This window comes from Arachis hypogaea, chromosome 12, assembly GCF_003086295.3.
Source record: "Arachis hypogaea cultivar Tifrunner chromosome 12, arahy.Tifrunner.gnm2.J5K5, whole genome shotgun sequence".
Classification (NCBI taxonomy): Eukaryota; Viridiplantae; Streptophyta; class Magnoliopsida; order Fabales; family Fabaceae; genus Arachis; species Arachis hypogaea.
In genome coordinates, this window is record NC_092047.1 from 94,812,891 (window position 1) to 94,833,855 (window position 20,965).

The following is a 20,965-nucleotide window of genomic DNA, read 5'->3' on the forward strand; positions in this document are numbered from 1 at the left end:
ATATATACTACATCTAAATTTATTTTAAGTATATATGTTAAGAATAAGACTGGATACGCTGACATGTGATGATATTTAGGTATGTCCAGACATATCCAGAGAAAAATTTTTTATTTTTTATTAAGACACGGTTAGACACAGCAGACACTCGTGTCGAACAAGTATCGATGAGTGTCGTGTCCGAAATATGTCTGATACGCAGATACAACAACTCAGCAAAGTATCCGTACTTCACAGGTACTCTATCCAGACTAAAATCTACGTAACAGAAAATTATTTTTGGCCAGAAAAATTCTCAAATGTCCTTCTAGTAATTTATTTCTCAATTACTGTACTTAACTAGTGATGTAATGTTGATTTACTCAAAAAAGAGATTTTCTTTATCACATGTCATTACAAAATTAGTCTGTCAAACTTTAGTCATTTTTAACTATTGAAATTCTTGCCACAACAGAAGTCACTATAATAATATTTTATTGAAATTAAAATAATTAATTATTTGATCAAATTAAATTTTATAATTTAGTTACCAAAATAATAATTAAATAGTTATTTACTAAGTATTAGAACAATAATTTGTGTGTGATTCTATAGGTTCAAGCTAAGGTTATAAGCGAGCAAAAAATTAATCATAATAAGTTTATCAATCAAAGATAGAGATGTTGACTTTGTTCGTCGCACTCACCCTGATTTACGGTTTTAATTTATTGTCGACGATAAAAATGATAATAAATCTACACATACATTTATAAGCCATGTTTGGTTCCCTCTCTTATAAAAGTGGGACTTTATATTTTACTGTGCCCAACATTATCATTAGCATATTAATCTAGACATTGTTGGCTCAAATATAATTTTTTTTTATCTTTTTTACTTTGGCTAATATTTAGATTATGGTATATAACTATTAAATTTTAATTTATTACTATTATTATAATAAAATAGCAAATAATTTATAAAATTTATTTCTTCATTCATTTAATATTTTTGGCTATGGTGCTTTTTTTTAATTTTGCCATTATAATTAAAGGAGTCAAACTCGTTATCGAAAATTAATGAATTTTTTATTAATTAATAATTGTTAATTTTATAATTATTTAATTTATACCAAAAACTCATTCAATTAGCAGCCCAAAAGGCTAAGCGCTTGGAATAAAAATATAATAAATATTTTATTAATTATCATGATAGTTATAAATTAAAAAAAAATCTAATACTATATTTTTTATGAGAATATTTTATTAATGAATATACGTTAATTATAACTATGAAAAAAATTTAGTATATATCAGTTTAATGGTAATATATATTATAAATAAACTCTATTAATCTCTAGAGACACTGAAAACAGGGACATTGATGGATAGAAACACAAAATTTTGTATTTTTGTATTTTGTTTGATGATAAATTAGAATAAATTATAAAAATTTAATTTATTCTCATTTTTTTTCATTCAAAAAAATTGAGATGAAAAATATAATAATAAAAAAATATAATTATGAAAAATTAACAAAAATAATGAAAAAAGAATGAAAAATAAGTTGTGTCATTTGTTAGTGTTTTCGTGTTTTTCTTATCAGGATGGACACAAAATACACTAATTCAGTGTCTCTAGACACACTGTCTGTCTTTGTCCATATCTCCTCTATCAAACATAATTTTATGTCTCTGTGTCTACGTCTTAGTGTCCTATCACTGTAAACAAACGCGGCTAATAGAATAGAAGAGCTGAAGAGGAAAGTAAAAAATAATGAAGTGAATCATATCATGGATTCATTGGATTGCTTGGGATTTTTCTAACCGATGAAACAGAAAATTAGAATAAGAAAATTAAAAGAAAATTTGATTTTTTTTTGTCCCTTGTTATATATATTTTTATATATCACAAAAGGTCAAACAATAAATCACATGGTACATAACTATTTTGCTCCTGAACTGATTATATTTCTAAATGTCTCTACTTATCGAAATTATTTATGTCTACTTTCTCTCTACATCACAAATTGAATAGTGCAGGGAGTAGCACCTTCTTATTCTTTTATTGTTTTTTTTTAATAGTATTTTTTAATTTAATAGACCAAGAATTAATTTATTATAGATCAAAATTTCATTTAAGAAGTTATCACTAACTAATGAATTGTTATATATATAAAATGTGATTTAAATTCTCAACACTCGTTTTGATAGACTAATAAGTTAATTTTTACACCAATCTAAGTTGGTTCTTTCTTTTATATTGTTATTTTTCAGTTTTTCGTTAAAATAAATGAGACAATTTCAATCCTAGATATTACTTCACAAATTCACACACTCATCTTTTTTTTTTTTTGTTCAGACACCCATCCTTATTACACACACATACAATTATATAGGTTTCTATATTCCGCTGCATGGGTTAATCCGGTATTTCCTACTGCTTTTGGGTTGTGATGTGTATATTTTCTTCGGTCCGAATAACGTGGTTTATTTTTCGGTTTTTGGGTCTCTTTTGCCATGACCCTGTCCTGTTTTATTTTTGGTGAAATGACTCCGTCATGTGTATCTTTTTATTGCTTTGGTCCTTGACCCTCATGGTTTTTTTGGTCTTGGACCCTGTCATTTTTAAGTAGTGCTTAACCTTTTGATTTTGGGCTACTTAGGAGTTATTGGGTTGTATTTGGGCTTTCCATTATAGTTATTATTGGGTCTTCAATGTTGAGTCCAACTTTTATCTTACCTAATTGGCTAATTCATGACCCTAAAAAATAAAAGGAGGGGGGGCGGTCCATCTCTGCAAGACATTCTCCAATCTCCGTCGTTAATAAACTAATATTAAGGATGTTACTGAAATGTATAAAAAAAAAAAAAACAACAAAAGAGAGAAGGAAGCAGAATTCTAAGTTTGACCATCTTTTTTTTTTATTTGGTCGCACCCGCATTTGTGGTTACCCAATTCAGACGAAACGGGTTGACTACTCAATCTGTAACGGGTTGGATCAAGTTCGGGTTACGGATCAATTTTATTCAACATCTTGCTCTCTTGATAATTGATATATATATATATATATATATATATATATATATATATATATATATAATGTCATTAAATTAATAATTCAATTTATTAATAATATATAAATAATATTTTATGCAAGTTGAGTATAGTAAGGTCAAATTGAGATGTTTAAAGTGTATAACAGATTCGAATTAAGGTGTTTAAATCTATAAATAGAATTAAGATGGAGTTTAAACTTTATTCTATTCATTGCCACTCTAAATTAATAATGTTTAAGACTTAGGAGTGACATCCACTTCCTAATTAATAATGTTGTCACTATTCTATTATATGTTATTTTTAAATTATTATTATAATATTCTTTTTATCACTACTAGGAAAACTAAAAGAATGAAAAATGAAAAGTAATATTATAGACAAGTCATATAGGAGGAAAATGACTTTTAATCTCTTATAGTAGTTTTTGAGATTCATGAATTTTATCCAATTTGCTCTTTCAAATTCTAATTTCATTATCGTAGTCCCCTAAATTGAACTTGGGACACCATACTATAAGAAAAAATCAATTTTTCTACGCTTTTAAAGTATGGCGAAAAATTAGAAAAAACGTAGCAATAATTTTTTGCCACGCTTTTTGAGCTACCGGCATGCTTTTGAAAAGGTCATATCTGCAAGTGTGCTGGTTGCTCTATCGCCACGTTTTTGGTGACCTATTCTCACGCTTTATTTTTTGCCATATTTTTATAGATTGTCACGCTTAAAAGTATGGCCGTATGTGCCAGATATGGCTACGCTTTTAAAATGTGACTGTTGTTGACTACTATACAATATGATCACTCTTTTAAAGTGTGGCTATAAGTTTGTTTAGTAACCTATTATTCTTTTTTAATCTTCGTAATAAAACCTTACAAAATTCATAGATAATTTTAAAATTTAGACAATGACCAGTAATTTTAAATCAACTAATCCAACCTTCATAAACTTGTCACCAAAAAGTGTGTTTGATCACATGACATGCTCTAACAAAATACCAAAAATCAAAGTCATAACAACTACCCATGAATTCCTAATACATGAATTACAATTCCAACAAGTATTACATTATTTACTTCCTTTACATACTTCATTACAAAATATGAAACTTCATGATTACTGATCATCCATTGTGAGCAAAATTTTTTTTACCACTGCCCTGCATAATTCTAAATATTGTTGTGTTAGTGCATTTTATATTTTAATTGGACAAGAATTGCTAACTGATGAAAGCAACAGTAAGAAGTGATATAATATTTAGCAGTGAAAATGCTATGTAGGAACACTTATTTTGGACAGAAAATATTGTATTGATTATTTATTGCAGAGATTAACAAAAGCAATCATTGGCATATTCAATAGTGACTAAAAATATTCTTCATGTCCTTCATAAAACAAATATACATTTAAGGGTCAGTTTCACAAAAAATATACTAGGCACTAAGACAACATCATGACAAACTAAATATTTCTCCTAAAAGAGCAAAAACAATAGGGCCATGAAATATGAAGCAAAAACCCAGAGAAAGAGAGAATAATCTTACATTTGAACCCCGATGCTCCTTTGAACGAGTCCCATATGAATCACCATCATGATCTTCAGTAACAGAATTTTCTACATGTATAAAGTCAAAGAACCATCTGAGATAATTGTTTTTATGCATACAAACAACCCATACACATTCACATTTCATCTAAGACAACTTGAAATAATAATTTTGCATAGATTAAACATGTTGAGTTTGAACTTTTTCCTTTATAATAACTGAATTAGCCTTTGTAAGTACAACAACGCTTTTCACATGTTCCCTTTGTATTTGCAAAAAGCTTTATAAGGACCATTTTATCTATATCTCCCTCTTCAATAACTCCAATACTGACCCCTCTCCCCTCTCTCCCTATTAAGCAAAACACAAAATTCCCTAAATAGTAGCAACTATCTTAATGGGTGTCAAGTGTGACAACTTCATAAACCCTCAATGAGTATCCATTACTAAATTTAAAGGTCCATCTTAATGCTACCAAAAGCATTCATTTGCATCAAATATGAATATAAGGACAAAACTAATTGCTATTGAGATAGATGATTCACGTGCCATACATTTGCAACTTCAAACACGGCACCATTAACACAACACAATAACATGAACTTCCAACATTAGTATGAGTTTTGAACAATATATTTTTTCCTACACATTGATCTTTCACAACTGAAAAAACCTAGAAATAAATCCAAATGATAGCAAAATGAAGAGATATTGATTTAAAAAATTATAACCTGCTTGTGATGATTCATTGGTTGATTTTTGGTATCTCGTATTAGCTTGTCTGTCTTTACTAGCAGTTCCATCAAGCCCGCTTTCATCCTTAATAACAGTAGACTCAGACTTATCTTCACCCTCTGCATATGCTGCAATAGAAATTGTCCTTGGTTTCGGGACCCTGAACACTCCATCATTTTGAGAACCTTCACGTTTTGCAATTGCAAGGGCATCTAGTCCTATGAAAATTATTCATTAATATCAAACAATTAATCTATGCTCAATGGTTCCCTTGCATATATTATGGAGGAAGTATATTATTATTGAAAATAAAATAAAATTAAAGCAATTACCTACACACCACGTATTTGAAGCTAACTATAATAAAGGTATGTTATATCTGGTTTGTCTTATTTATATCATTACACCAATAAAGAAGAAGAAAAGTCAAATGGTATTGAACAAAAGGAAGACATTTTTCTCAGCATATATGAATACAACAAGCCTCCAAAACTCCAAAAGTGCCCCTCCGTTCCCCCCTCCCTTTTTGTTTTTTTCTGCTTTTCTTTTAGGTCACAAAATAATGATAAACACTATTATAAACTTATAATATTAAGTTGTGTGTACTACTAGCACAGAGTAACATAAAAACTCTTTGTTATTGCTACGAAGACAAGTACATAGTAAGAAAAAGTTTTATCTAAATTAAGTAGAGTAATTAACTAGTATCTAGTTCTTAATTATAATGATGGAGTGAGATAGAAGAAATTTTCCGTTTAATGATGAAAAAATAAACTATTTTCATGAAGACAAACATTAAAATCTGCATAATAAGAATAGAATTCAGTAGCTTCATCATCATCAGACAAGCACATATCTCATCATGATCATCATAGAATAAGGGCAGCAATACATCAAACATTTACATTATAATCAAACAACAAGGACAATAATACATCAACAATTATTTTATGCTTAAGACATCTGGTGCACGAAATTGTGATCTCAACGGCGCCAAAAATTTGGTACGCACGATTGTAATCTCAACTCCTTTTTACAACTCCGCACAACTAACCAGCAAGTGCACTGGGTCGTCCAAGTAATAAACCTTACGTGACTAAGGGTCGATCCCACGGAGATTGTCAGCTTGAAACAAGCTATGGTCATCTTGCAAATCTCAGTCAGGCAGATTCAAATGATTATGAGGTTTTGATAATTAAAAGATAAATAAAATCTAAGATAAGATAGAGATACTTATGTAATTCATTGGTGAGAATTTCAGATAAGCGTATGGAGATGCTTTGCTCCTTCTGAATCTCTGCTTTCCTACTGCCTTTATTCAATCATTCATACTCCTTTCCATGGCAAGCTGTATGTTGGGGATCACTGTTGTTAATAGCTACCGTCCGTCCTCTCAGTGAAAATGGTCCAAATGCGCTGTCACCACACGGCTAATCATCTGTCGGTTCTCACTCATGTTGGAATAGGATCCATTGATCCTTTTGCATCTGTCACTACGCCCAACACTCGCGAGTTTGAAGCTCGTCACAGTCATCCCATCCCAGATCCTACTCGGAATACCACAGACAAGGTTTAGACTTTCTGGATCTCAAGAATGCTGCCAATTGATTCTAGCTTATAGCACGAAGACTCTGATCTTACGGAATAGAGGCTAAGAGATATGCATTCAAGCTTGTTTTCATGCAGAACGGAAGTGGTTGTCAGGCACGCGTTCATAGGTGAGAATGGTGATGAGTGTCACATAATCATCACATTCATCATGTTCTTGGGTGTGAATGAATATCTTAGAATAAGAATAAGCTTGAATTGAATAGAAAAACAATAGTACTTTGCATTAATTCATGAGGAACATCAGAGCTCCACACCTTAATTTATGAGGTGTAGAAACTCCACCGTTGAAAATACATAAGTGATGAAGGTCCAGACATGGCCGTGAGGCCAGCCTCCAAACGTATACAATATGATCTATGATAGCATAAAACTGATCAAGGATATAAAATAAATCACTAAAAGTAGTTTTTATACTAAACTAGTAGCTAGGGTTACAGAAAATAAGTAACTAAGTGCAGATAGTGCAGAAATCCACTTCTTGGGCCCACTTGGTGTGTGCTTGGATTGAACATTGAAGCTTTCATGTGTAGAGACTCTTCTTGGAGTTAAACGCCAGCTTTGGTGCCAGTTTGGGCGTTTAACTCCAGCTTTTATGCCAGTTCTGGCGTTTAACGCCAGCATAGGGTAGAAAGTGGGCGTTCAAACACCAGCTTGTGTTATCAAAACTCGGGCAAAGTATGGACTATTATATATTGCTGGAAAGCCCAGGATGTCTACTTTCCAACGCAATTGAGAGCACACCAATTGGGTTTCTATAGCTCCAGAAAATCTATTTCGAGTGCAAGGAGGTTAGAATCCAACAGCATATGCAGTCCTTTTTCAGCCTCTGAATCAGATTTTTGCTCAGGTCCCTCAATTTCAGCCAGAAAATACCTGAAATCACAGAAAAACACAAAAACTCATAGTAAAGTCCAGAAATGTAATTTTTATTTAAAAACTAATAATTATATACTAAAAACTAACTAAATCATACTAAAAACTACCTAAAAACAATACCAAAAAGCGTATAAATTATCCGCTGATCACAACACCAAACTTAAATTGTTGCTTGTCCCCAAGCAACTGAAAATCAAATAGGATAAAAAGAAGAGAATATACTATAAATTCCAAAATATCAATGAAACTTAGCTCCAATTAGATGAGCGGGACTAGTAGCTTTTTGCCTCTGAACAGTTTTGGCATCTCACTTTATCCTTTGAAGTTCAGAATGATTGGCATCTATAGGAACTCAGAATTTAGATAGTGTTATTGATTCTCCTAGTTCAGTATGTTGATTCTTGAACACAGCTACTTTATGAGTCTTGGCCGTGGCCCTAAGCACTTTGTTTTCTAGTATTACCACCGGATACATAAATGCCACAGACACATAACTGGGTGAACCTTTCCAGATTGTGACTCAACTTTGCTAGAGTCTCCAATTAGAGGTGTCCAGGGTTCTTAAGCACACTCTTTTTGCTTTGGATCACGACTTTAACCGCTCAGTCTCAAGCTTTTCACTTGACACCTTCACGCCACAAGCACATGGTTAGGGACAGCTTGGTTTAGCCGCTTAGGCCAGGATTTTATTCCTTTGGGCCCTCCTTTCCATTAATGCTCAAAGCCTTGGATCTTTTTTTTCTCTTGCCTTTTGTTTTAAAGGGTTATTGGCTTTTTGCTCTTCCCTTTTGGTTTAAAGAGCTCTTGGCTTTTTTCTTCTTGCTTTTTCTTTTTCTTTCTTTTTTTTTCTTTTATTTTCGCCATTTTTTTTCACAAGCCTTGTTTTTCACTGCTTTTTCTTGCTTCAAGAATCAATTTTGTGATTTTTCAGATTATCAATAACATTTCTCCTTTTTCATTATTCTTTCAAGAGCCAACAATTTTAACATTCATAAACTTCACTATCAAAAATATGCACTGTTCAAGCATTCATTCAGAAAGCAGAAAGTATTGTCACCACATCAAAATAATTAAACTAATCTCAAGGATGAATTCGAAATTCATGTACTTCTTGTTCTTTTGCATTTAGAACATTTTTTTATTTAAAAAATGTGATGGATTCATAGGACATTCATAGCTTTAAGGCATAGACACTAGACACTAATGATCATGTAATAAATACACAAACATAAATAAACATAAAGCATAGAGAACAAAAACAGAAAAAAAATAAATAGACAAGGAGATTAAAGAACGGGTCCACCTTAGTGAGGGTGGCGTCTTCTTCCTCTTGAAGAACCAATGGTACTCTTGAGCTCCTCTATGTCTCTTCCTTGCCTTTGTTGCTCCTCCCTCATAGCTCTTTGATCTTCTCTAATCTCATGGAGAATGATGGAATGCTCTTGGTGCTCCACTCTTAGTTGTCCCATGTTGGAACTTAATTCTCTTAGGGAGGTGTTAATTTGCTCCCAATAATTTTGTGGAAGAAAGTGCATCCCTTGAGGCATCTCAGGGATTTCATGATGAGGAATTTTCTCATGCTCTTGTTGAGGTCCATGAGTGGGCTCTCTTGTTTGCTCCGTCCTCTTTTTAGTGATGGGCTTGTCCTCTTCAGTGAGGATGTCTCCCTCTATGACAATCCCAGCCGAATTACAGAGGTGACAAATGAGGTGAGAAAAGGCTAACCTTGCCAAAGTGGAGGACTTGTCAGCCACCTTGTAGAGTTCTTGAGGTATAATCTCATGAACTTCCACTTCTTCCCCAATCATGATACTATGGATCATGATAGCCAGATCCACAGTTACTTCGGATCGATTGCTAGTAGGAATGATAGAGCGTTGGATGAACTCCAACCATCCTCTAGCTACAGGCTTAAGGTCTGGTCTTCTCAATTGAACCGGTTTGCTTCTTGAGTCACTTTTCCATTGAGCTCCTTCCACACATATGTCCATGAGGACTTGGTCCAACCTTTGATCAAAGTTGACCCTTCTAGTGTAAGAGCGTGCGTTTTCTTGCATCATTGGCAAGTTAAACGCCAACCTTACATTTTCCATACTAAAATCTAAGTATTTTCCCCGAACCATTGTAAGCCAATTCTTTGGATTCGGGTTCATATTTTGATCATGGTTCCTAGTGATCCATGCGTTTGCATAGAACTCTTGAACCATTAAGATTTTGACTTGTTGAATAGGATTGGAGAGAACTTCCCATCCTCTTCTTCTAATCTCGTGTCGGATCTCCGGATACTCACTCCTTTTGAGCTTGAAAGGGACCTTAGGGATCACCTTCTTCTTGGCCACAATTTCATAGAAGTGGTCTTGATAGACCTTTGAGATGAATCTCTCCATCTCCCATGACTCGGAGGTGGAAGCTTTTGCCTTCCCTTTCCTCTTTCTAGAGGTTTCTCCGGCCTTATGTGCCATAAATGGTTATGGAAAAACAAAAAGCAATGCTTTTACCACACCAAACTTAAAGTGTTTGCTCGTCCTCGAGCAAAGAAGAAAGAATAAAGGAGAAGAAGAAGAAAATGGAGGAGATGGAGGGTGAGGGTGAGTTCGGCCAAGGGGGTATAAGGTGTTTGTGATGTGTGAAATTGAAGGAGTGACGAGGGTATATATAGGAGTGGGGGGAGGCTTAGTTCGTGTATTTGGGGTTTGGTTTTGGAAGGAAAAAAGTGTTTTGAATTTGAAGGTAGGTGGTATTTTGGGGAAAAGTGAATGAGGTGATTGGTGAAGGGTATTTGGGGAAGAGGGTAAGATTTGATAGGTGAAGGGTATTTTGGGAAAGAGTGTTATGGAAAGGTGTGAAGAGGAGAGAAGAAGAGGTGGGGTAGGTAGGGATCCTGTGGGGTTCACAGATCCTGAGGGGTCAAAGACTTAGCATCCCTGCTCCATTTAGGCGTGCAAAACGCCCTTAGAGTGCAATTCTGGCGTTAAACGCCAGGTTGCTGCTTGTTTCTGGCGTTTAACGCCAGCTTTTCTCCCTTTCTTGGTGTTTAACACCAACTTGGTGCCCTGTTTTGGCGTTAAACGCCAGTCTGGTGCCTATTTCTGGCGTTAAACGCCCAGAATGGTGCCAGACTGGGCGTTTAACGCCCATTCTGCTACTCTTACTGGCGTTTAAACGCCAGTAAGCTCTTCCTCCAGGGTGAGCTATTTTTAATGCTATTTTTCATTCTTTTTTTATTTTTCAGTTATTTTTGTGACTTTACATGATCATCAACCTAAAGAAAACATCAAATGACAATGGAAACTAAATAGATATAATTAAATAACATTGGGTTGCCTCCCAATAAGTGCTTCTTTAATGTCAATAGCTTGACAGTGAGCTCTCATGGAGCCTCACAGATAGTCAGAGCAGGGTTGGGGCCTCTCAACACCAAACTTAGATTTTGGTTGTCGCCTTTCAACACCAAACTTAGAGTTTGGTTGTGGCCTCCCAACACCAAATTTAGAGTTCGAATGTGGGGGTTTTGTTTGACTCTGTATTGAGAGAGGCTTTTTATGCTTCCTCTCCATGGTCACAGAAGGAGAACCTTGAGTCTTGAATACAAGGTAGTCCTCATTCAACTTAAGGACCAACTCTCCTCTGTCAACATCAATCACAGCTTTTGTTGTGGCTAGGAAGGGTCTGCCAAGGATGATGGATTAATCCTCATCCTTCCCAGTGTCTAGGATTATGAAATCAGCAGGGGTGTAAAGGCCTTCAACCTTCACTAGCACGTCCTCTACTAGTTCATAAGTCTGTTTCATTGATTTGTCTGCCATCTCTAGTGAGATTCTTACAGCTTGTACCTCAAAGATTCCCAGTTTCTCCATTACAGAGAGTGACATGAGGTTTATCCCTGACCCCAGGTCACATAGAGCCTTCTCAAAGGTCATGGTGCCTATGGTACAAGGTATGAAGAATTTTCCGGAATCCAGTTTCTTCTGAGGTAATGTCTGCCTCATTAATGCATTCAGTTCATTGGTGAACAAGGGGGTTCATCCTCCTAAGTCTCAGTACCAAATAACTTGGCATTCAGCTTCATGATTGCTCCTAGATATTTAGCAACTTGCTCTTCAGTGATGTCTTCATCCTCTTCAGAGGAAGAATATTCATCAGAGCTCATGAATGGCAGAAGAAAGTTCAATGGAATCTCCATGGTCTCTGTATGAGCTTCAGATTCCTTTGGTTCCTCAAAGGAAAACTCCTTTCTGTCCAGAGGACGTCCCATGAGGCTTTTCTCACTGGAACTCACGTCATCCTCACTCTCTCCAGGTTCGGCCATGTTGGTCATGGTTATGGCCTTGCACTCTCTCTTGGGATTTTCTTCTGTATTGCTTGAGAGAGTACTGGGAGGAGTTTTAGTAATCTTCTTACTCAGCTGACCCACCTGTGCCTCCAAATTTCTAATGGAGGACCTTGTTTCATTCATGAAACTTAGTGTGGTCTTGGATAGATCAGAGACTATGGTTGCCAGGCCAGAATGGCTCTGTTCAGAATTCTCTGTCTGTTGCTGAGAAGATGATGGAAAAGGCTTGCTATTGCTAAGCCTATTTCTTCCACCATTTGTTGAAGTCTTGTTGAGGCTTCTGTTGGTCCTTCCATGAGAAATTTGGATGATTTCTCTATGAAGGATTATAGGTGTTTCCATAGGATTCTCCCATGTAATTCACCTCTGCCATTGCAGGATTCTCAGGATCATAAGCTTCTTCTTCAAAAGATGCTTCTTTAGTACTGTTGGATGCAGCTTGCAATCCATTCAGACTCTGAGAAATCATATTGACTTGCTGAGTCAATATTTTGTTCTGAGCCAATATGATATTCAGAGTATCAATTTCAAGAACTCCCTTCTTCTGAGGTGTCCCATTGTTCACAGGACTCCTCTCAGAGGTGTACATAAACTGGTTATTTGCAACCATTTATGAGTTCCTGAGCTTCTGCAGGGGTTTTCAGATAAAGAGATCCTCCTGCAGAATGGTCCAATGACATTTTTGACAGCTCAGACAGACCATCATAGAATATACATATGATGCTCCATTCTGGAAGCATGTTAGAAGGACACCTTTTGATCAATTCCTTATATCTTTCCCAAGCTTCATAGAGGGACTCACCTTTCTTTTGTCTGAAGGTTTGGATTTCCACTCTAAGCTTGATCATCTTTTGAGGTGGAAAGAATTTTTAATGAGGAGAGAGAAAAACATCAAAATGACTCAAAACATGAAAATTTAAGATCAAAACACATGATGCCTGCAACAACACTTTGAATGTCAAGATGAATACCAAGAACACTTTGAATGTCAAGATGATCACCAAGAACTTATTTTTGAAAATTTTTAAGAAAAGAAAAATATGCAAGACACCAAACTTAGAAATTTTCAAAGTTTAGACACTAACAAATTGAAAATGCATATGAAAAACAAGAAAAGACACAAAACATGAAAATGCAAAGATCAAACAAAGAAAATCATCAAGAACAAGTTGAAGATTATGAAGGACACATGCATGAATTTTCGAAAACTTTTAGGAAATTAAAAAGATGCAATTGACACCAAACTTAAAATTTGACACTCTACTCAAAGATGAAACACAAATTTTTTTTTGTTTTTATGATTTTATTATTTTTTTTTGGATTTTTCGAAAATTATTTTGAAAAAGAAAATAAATAAATTCAAAATTTTTAATAGGAATTCCAGGAATCATGCAATGTTAGTCTAAAAACTCCGGTCTAGGAATTTAGACATGGCTTACTAGCCAGCCAAGCTTTCAGTGAAAGCTTCGGTCCAAAACACTAGACATGGCCAATGGCCAGCCAAGCTTTAGTAGATCATTACATTCAACAGCAAGATTGATAGAAATCAACAAGCTCTTGTGATGATAAGTTGAAACCTCGGTCCAAAAGATTAGACATGGCTTCACAGCCAGCCAGACTTCAATAGATCATCATGAAACTCTAGAATTCATTCTTAAAAATTCTGAAGACATAGAATAATTTATTTATTTTATTATTTTTTTCAAAAATAAAAAGGTTAAAAATAAAATAAAATTACCTAATCTGAGCAACAAGATGAACCGTCAGTTGTCCAAACTCGAACAATCCCCGGCGACGGCGCCAAAAACTTGGTACGCACGATTGTAATCTCAACTCCTTTTCACAACTTCGCACAACTAACCAGCAAGTGCACTGGGTCGTCCAAGTAATAAACCTTACGTGACTAAGGGTCGATCCCACGGAGATTGTCGGCTTGAAGCAAGCTATGGTCATCTTGCAAATCTCAGTCAGGCAGATTCAAATGGTTATGAGGTTTTGATAATTAAAAGATAAATAAAATCTAAGATAAGATAGAGATACTTATGTAATTCATTGGTGAGAATTTCAGATAAGCGTATGGAGATGCTTTGCTCCTTCTGAATATCTGCTTTCCTACTGCCTTCATTCAATCATTCATACTCCTTTCAATGGCAAGCTGTATGTTGGAGGATCACTGTTGTCAATGGCTACCGTCCGTCCTCTCAGTGAAAATGGTCCAAATGCGCTGTCACCGCACGGCTAATCATCTGTCGGTTCTCACTCATGTTGGAATAGGATCCATTGATCCTTTTGCGTCTGTCACTACGCCCAACACTCGCGAGTTTGAAGCTCGTCACAGTCATCCCATCCCATATCCTACTCGAAATACCACAGACAAGGTTTAGACTTTCCGGATCTCAAGAATGCTGCCAATTGATTCTAGCTTATACCACGAAGACTCTGATCTTAAGGAATAGAGGCTAAGAGATATGCATTCAAGCTTATTTTCATGTAGAATGGAAGTGGTTGTCAGGCACGCGTTCATAGGTGAGAATGGTGATGAGTGTCACATAATCATCACATTCATCATGTTCTTGGGTGCGAATGAATATCTTAGAATAAGAATAAGCTTGAATTGAATAGAAAAACAATAGTACTTTGTATTAATTCATGAGGAACAACAGAGCTCCACACCTTAATCTATGAGGTGTAGAAACTCCACCGTTGAAAATACATAAGTGATGAAGGTCCAGGCATGGCCGTGAGGCCAGCCTCCAAACGTGTACAATATGATCTATGATAGCATAAAACTGATCAAGGATATAAAATAAATCACTAAAAGTAGTTTTTATACTAAATGGGTAGCTAGTGTTACAGAAAATAAGTAACTAAGTGCAGATAGTGCAGAAATCCACTTTCGGGGCCCACTTGGTGAGTGCTTGGACTGAACATTGAAGCTTTCACGTGTAGAGACTCTTCTTGGAGTTAAACGCCAGCTTTGGTGCCATTTTGGGTGTTTAACTCCAGCTTTTATGCCAGTTCTGGTGTTTAACGCCAGAATAGGGTAGAAAGTGGGCGTTCAAACGCCAATTTGCGTTACCAAAACTCGGGCAAAGTATGGACTATTATATATTGCTGGAAAGCCCAGGATGTCTACTTTCTAACGCAATTGAGAGCGCGCCGATTGGGTTTTTGTAGCTCCAGAAAATCCATTTCGAGTGCAGGGATGTCAGAATCCAATAGCATCTGTAGTTCTTTTTCAGCCTCTGAATCAGATTTTTGCTTAGGTCCCTCAATTTTAGCCAGAAAATACCTGAAATCACAGAAAAATACACAAACTCATAGTAAAGTCCAAAAATATAATTTTTATTTAAAAACTAATAATTATATACTAAAAACTAACTAAATCATACTAAAAACTACCTAAAAACAATGCCAAAAAATGTATAAATTATCCGCTCATCAACATCCATGATCCATCAACAGTAGCCACTTTAACAATGTATAATGAATTATTATCTGATCCAGCACAATGTATAATGAATTGACCAGACAATAAACTAATGGAATAATAGAAATGTTAGTCTAGATCTGTGACACTAGAAATGTAAGCGGCTAAAGTTCTTCCAAAAGAACAATAATTTTTTCCTTGGTCTAAACTAAGATTTCACTTTTGAAATTACAATTTTACTTATCGAGAAGTTGATGAGAGTGAACTTAAAACAGATTTGAGATATGTAAACAGACATAATAGTGGTATATATAGTAGCTAATAGTAGCATTGAAGCTAAGAAATAGGGTTTACCAGCTCTCAAAACCAGCATTGAAGCAATGTTTCTTTTGAGCTCTGCACCAGGAAGGGTTTCTTTCAAGGTCTCAAAACATAACAGTGGTAGCAAAGGTCTCAAAACCAACTCGGCCCTGTAAGAGGAAGGGTTTCTTTCGAGCGACGGAAGGAAGTGGTGGCGGAAGGGGTTGGGGATTTGCAACGACAGAAGGGAACGATGGCGAAGGGAGCATCGACGGAGGGTTTACAAGGGACAGTGAGTACCGAGGGAGTCACCGCTAGAGAGAGTCACCACCGAGAAGAGGGTTAGGGTTTTATGGTAGGAGCAGCGATGGTGCATGGGAGTGCCGGAAAAGGGAGCGCCGACAGAGGCATTGCGAGCACTAGCGATGTTCTTTAGAATGTTGGGGTTCTTCATGGAGTGTTGGGGTTTTGATCGGAGTGTTGTGGTTATTTACGGAGTAGCATCAGTGTTTAGGGTGAGGCATGAGAGTTATTTGCTAGTGAAAAGCAAAAAGGGTTTAGGGTTTCAAAGAAGGAGTTTCAGAGTGTGCAATAATGTAACTCATCGTATCTGAACAAAAGATTTGTTTTTTGGGAACCTTTTGGCACGCTTTTGTTTAAACTTCGTTTAGCTTTAGTTATGGGTTGTTCGTCCTAAGATATATATGTGAGTTGTTTATGCAATACTCAGGATGATTTTTTTCTCTAACTGTAAATTTAATGCTCGACTTATTTTTCTTTGGATAGAGTTTTAGGACGGAAGTGAGAGAAGGTTGCTTAGTGGCGCCTTCTCGAAACGCTTGCTTGGTAAAAAATTGTAGAGTAATAAGGGGTTGCGCATTAGAACGGCTAGGATTTAATGTTTTATTGAATGCATGTTTATTTTAAGTTATGCCTGCAACTATTTTTTCTCTGAAATTTGATAAAAGTTTTGGTGAAAGTCTCTGAATTAAAGAAAAACTCTGCCAAATTTTTGTTAAAATTGTTTAAAAACATGTTTGGTTTGTGAGAAAATAAAAATTACATTTGGTGGAGGATTTTAATTACAAAAAAACTCTGCCAAAATTTCTAAAAAATTTGATAAGTTGTGTTGTTGGTTGAATTCGAGGTTGTTTGTTGCAAAATGATTCCAAGTCATCATATATGGATGCATGATAGGGATAATACTCAACGGAGTGAGGAGGTAAAAACATAAGTTCTTTGAGGGGGTTGATCAAATTGTTGCGTATGTCTTCAACATGGAATCGCAGTGTTGGAATCCTCTAATGGATCCTAGCCAGATGCCCCAGCACTGTGCCGGGTGTAAGCACTGCGCCAGGCGTACGAATGATGATTTTGCTTAATGGTTTGACCGTGTGAGTACTATTTTAATTGGTTTTAAATGCAATATATTTTGAAGTTCTTAAATAACATTTGTGTTTACTAATCTTAAGTTTTCCATTGATAGATTTACTAATCTTAAACTGATGTACGATCATCCATGGCCAAACTATAAGAAGATCTATATTGCGACCAGAGAGCAATGGTTTCATAAGTGGATGGTAAAATCTTTAAATGTTCAAACTTTAGTTGGTTTCTATCTTCATATTTGTTTAATTATGTATTTAATTTCGATTATTTTCTTGTGCAAGAGAATTTATATGGGAGAAGCCTCACGATGCCATGATCAAGAAGATCTTCGACCATCGCATGGCTAGGCGGCTGATGTGAGGAATTTATGTCGATTTAGAATTTCTTAATAAAAGAATCTCTTCGTTGCAAGTATAGTCCAAACCGACGATTAACCCTCAATCAAAGTTTAAAAGGTTGTCACAATACAAGCCAAAATAACCGGGAGTGTTAATCCTGAGTCGTTCTTCCTAGGAATTACAATCAAGTGCTCAATTTTTAGCTATGAGAAATTAAATGACAAGAAAGTAAAGAAACATGCAAGAAATTAAGCTCCAATTAATTAAAGGAATGGAAATTCAAATTCTAAAAGACCTCTTGAAAAGGGTTGAGAGTTAAGGTTCTCTGTCTTAGTCATTGACCACAAATATGGCAATTGTGAAGAATTAATCTCATTTCGTCAACCCTACATCAAGGATAAGTCAAATAGGTATAATTGATTTCAATCCACAAATTCTAGCCAGCTCACTAATTAACTTTGTGAAAGACTAGCATTAGAAAAAATCAAACCAACAAACAATCCTAGTCATAATCAAGATTGGACATAAATGACTTAAGGTCACCTAAGTTCTCATTCCCAAGCCAAGAGTGTGAGAAACTATACTAAAACTAAAAGAAGTATTTTATCAAATACTTGGCATGCATAAAAGGAAAAACATAGTAAATTGTATGAATAATAAAACCTAAACTACCAATTGCAAGAAAATAATAACAATTACTCAAACAAACATCAAAGAAACATAAAACATCAAATTGTATTAAAAGAAATCAAAATTAACAAGTGTTCATAAACATGAAAGTAACAAAATAAAAAGAGTAACAAGTAAAACTACAAGAACTATAATGCTAGAACAAAAACAATTGTAAATGAAAAACTAAATTAAGGCAAGAATTAAATTCTAAACTAAGGAGAGAACTAACCCTAAAATCCTAAATTTTAGATAGAAGAGAGAGCCTCTCTTTCTCTAGAAATCTAACTTAAAACATACTAAGAACTAACTAAAAATTTATGTGTATATGCCTTGGAATGTTTTCCATTTGATAGAGCTTCCAATTCAGCTTCAGGGTCTCCAAAATTGGGCCAAAAGGCCCCCAAAATCGTGAGCCACGTGACATTTTAATTGAGTCACGCGTCAGGACTTGTGCATACACACATGTTGTGTGCTTACGCATACTAGATAATTCTTCACTTGTGCGTATGCACAGGAATGTGTGTATACACACACATCAATGTCTTCTTCCCCTTTATTTCTTCATGAAATCTCTCACTTTGCATGCTTTCCTTCCACTTCTCCCAATCCATCCTTGCCTATTGAACCTGAAATTACTCAACAAAATATATCACGGTATCGAATGAAATAAAAGTGGAATTAAATTGATTAATTAAAGCACAGAAAAACATGTTTTCACAATTAGGTGCAATTTAGACAGAAATCACAAAAGTATGCTATTCAAGTGAATAAATATGAGTTTATGTGATGAAATCAACTCAATTCAAGGCAAAATTTATCATCAAATATGGACTCATCAATTCTTCTACACTTAAAAAATAGCATGTCCTCATGCTAATCACAAAGGAAAAGGATCAAAGGGCAAACAACTTATTGAATGAAACTACTTATATGCATACAACTATACTAATGGATGCTATCTCTATCTATACTACAGTTTTCTATTGATTAGGCTAAACAAGCAAACAAATTTCTAAGCAAGCATATAGACATGTAGGACTAAAACAAAGAAACAGTGCAATGCAATCACAATCCAAAGAATCAATTCAAGTTCTCAAAAGAATGAAGCAACTTGCAAGATGATACAAAATAAGAGATGTGGAGACATAGAATTAAGCAATCGAACCCTTCATCGGATATGAATACACTCTAATCGCTCAGTGTTTAGGATTTAATCACTTAATTCTCCTCTAATCATTCTTTCTAGGATTTTCTCTTCATCTAACAATCAACAAATATTTAACGCATGTATGCAAGTATCATGAGCACTTAGGGTTGTAATTGGGTTAGAGTTAAGGGAGGATGAATATGGTCAAGTGGACTAAGAAATTGAATCTTTGATTAGCTTAAATATCCACCTAACCTATATCAACCTAATCATTATAATGCAATCTAACTACCTATTATTCTCTTTTTTCCACGCATTCATGCATTCTTTCCCATTCAATTCACATATGCATTCATTATCCACTTTTATTTTTTTTTTCTTTGGGGTAGCCTTTGTCCCCTTTTTGTTATTTTTCTCATTTCATTTCATTTTTTTCTTTTCTTTCTCTTTTCTTTTTTCCTTTTTGTTTGGAATAAAATATACATATACATACACAAAAGATAAATGCATATGATTTAAGCAATTGACACATGAATATGCACCTATTTTCTAAAATTTTCAATGAATACCCACAATAAACTTTTTATACTCTACCGATGTTTTTCAAAATTCTCCCACACTTAAATGATACACATACCTCAACCTAAACTAATCAAAGATGCAAATCAAGGACATTCATGGTTTTCCGCTTAAGGTTGTAATGTGCTAATATTAAGAACAAGAGGGGTTGATAAGGCTCAAAAATGGTTCACAAGGGTTGATACAAGGGTGAGGCTATATGGGTTAGTGAGCTTTAATTGCAACAATGGCCTCAATAATTCTAAATGCATTCAAACATAAAAAACTGGACATAAAAAATTAAGCAAATCTAAGATCACAATCATAGAAGGAGCAAAGCACACAAGAATAAATATTGTGGTTAATTTATGCAACCATGTTAAAGGCTCAACAACTCACAAGGTTGCTTGTTCTAGCTCTTTTCTATGTTCCACAAAATAATTCAAGGAAGTTTAGAAAGAATTTTTCGAATCAAATTAATAGAACGCCCTAAAAAGAGATTTTCTTGGAAACTTTTTGTTGTTTTCACCAAATTTATTATCTATGTGTGTAAGTATGATGTGTTGGATGCAATTCAAAATTTCTAGCTCTTTTTCCTAATTTCCACTATCCAAAAATCATCATAAACATTTAGGAAAAATATGAACTAGGTACTATCTACTATTTACAACATCTAATCACAATTACTATCTATAGCTTATATACCGATCAAAATGAAAATGCAGTGCTAAAAATGAAACTAGGAATAAACGAAGATATATACAACCAACATAAGAGAGTGCAGTGCAATAATCAAAAGTACTAACAAATATCCACAAGAAAACATAATAACTAAAAACAGAATAGAGTGCAAAGTGTTCAGAAAAAGAAATTTACACCCCAAAGAGTCGCGAATCCTCCTCCACACTTAAGCTTTGCACGGTCTTTCGTGCATAGATGATAATCCGGGGAGATAGACTCTAAGGCTCTCCACCTTCAGCTGGCGGATGTGGGGACTTGG

The 20,965-nt window shown here is 34.8% G+C and overlaps 1 long non-coding RNA gene and 1 other non-coding gene across 3 annotated transcripts; one reads left to right on the forward strand and one right to left on the reverse strand.

Annotated features, from left to right (window-relative positions):
- Window positions 1-3,947: 3,947 nt before the first annotated feature.
- LOC112729337 (uncharacterized) lies at window positions 3,948-5,739 on the reverse strand. 2 transcript variants are annotated; one of them, XR_011869173.1, is made up of 4 exons: window positions 5,644-5,739; window positions 5,308-5,529; window positions 4,574-4,644; window positions 3,948-4,198 (listed from the first exon to the last, which is right to left on the reverse strand). It is a non-coding gene; the product is annotated as an uncharacterized lncRNA (long non-coding RNA). The 2 variants fall into 2 exon arrangements; XR_003166490.3 differs by lacking the exon at window positions 5,644-5,739 and having other exon boundaries at window positions 5,308-5,632.
- Window positions 5,740-12,865: 7,126 nt separating this feature from the next.
- Window positions 12,866-12,973, forward strand: LOC112731931 (small nucleolar RNA R71). Its single transcript, XR_003167679.1, has one exon. It is a non-coding gene; the product is annotated as a small nucleolar RNA R71 (small nucleolar RNA).
- The last annotated feature ends 7,992 nt before the right edge of the window (window positions 12,974-20,965 follow it).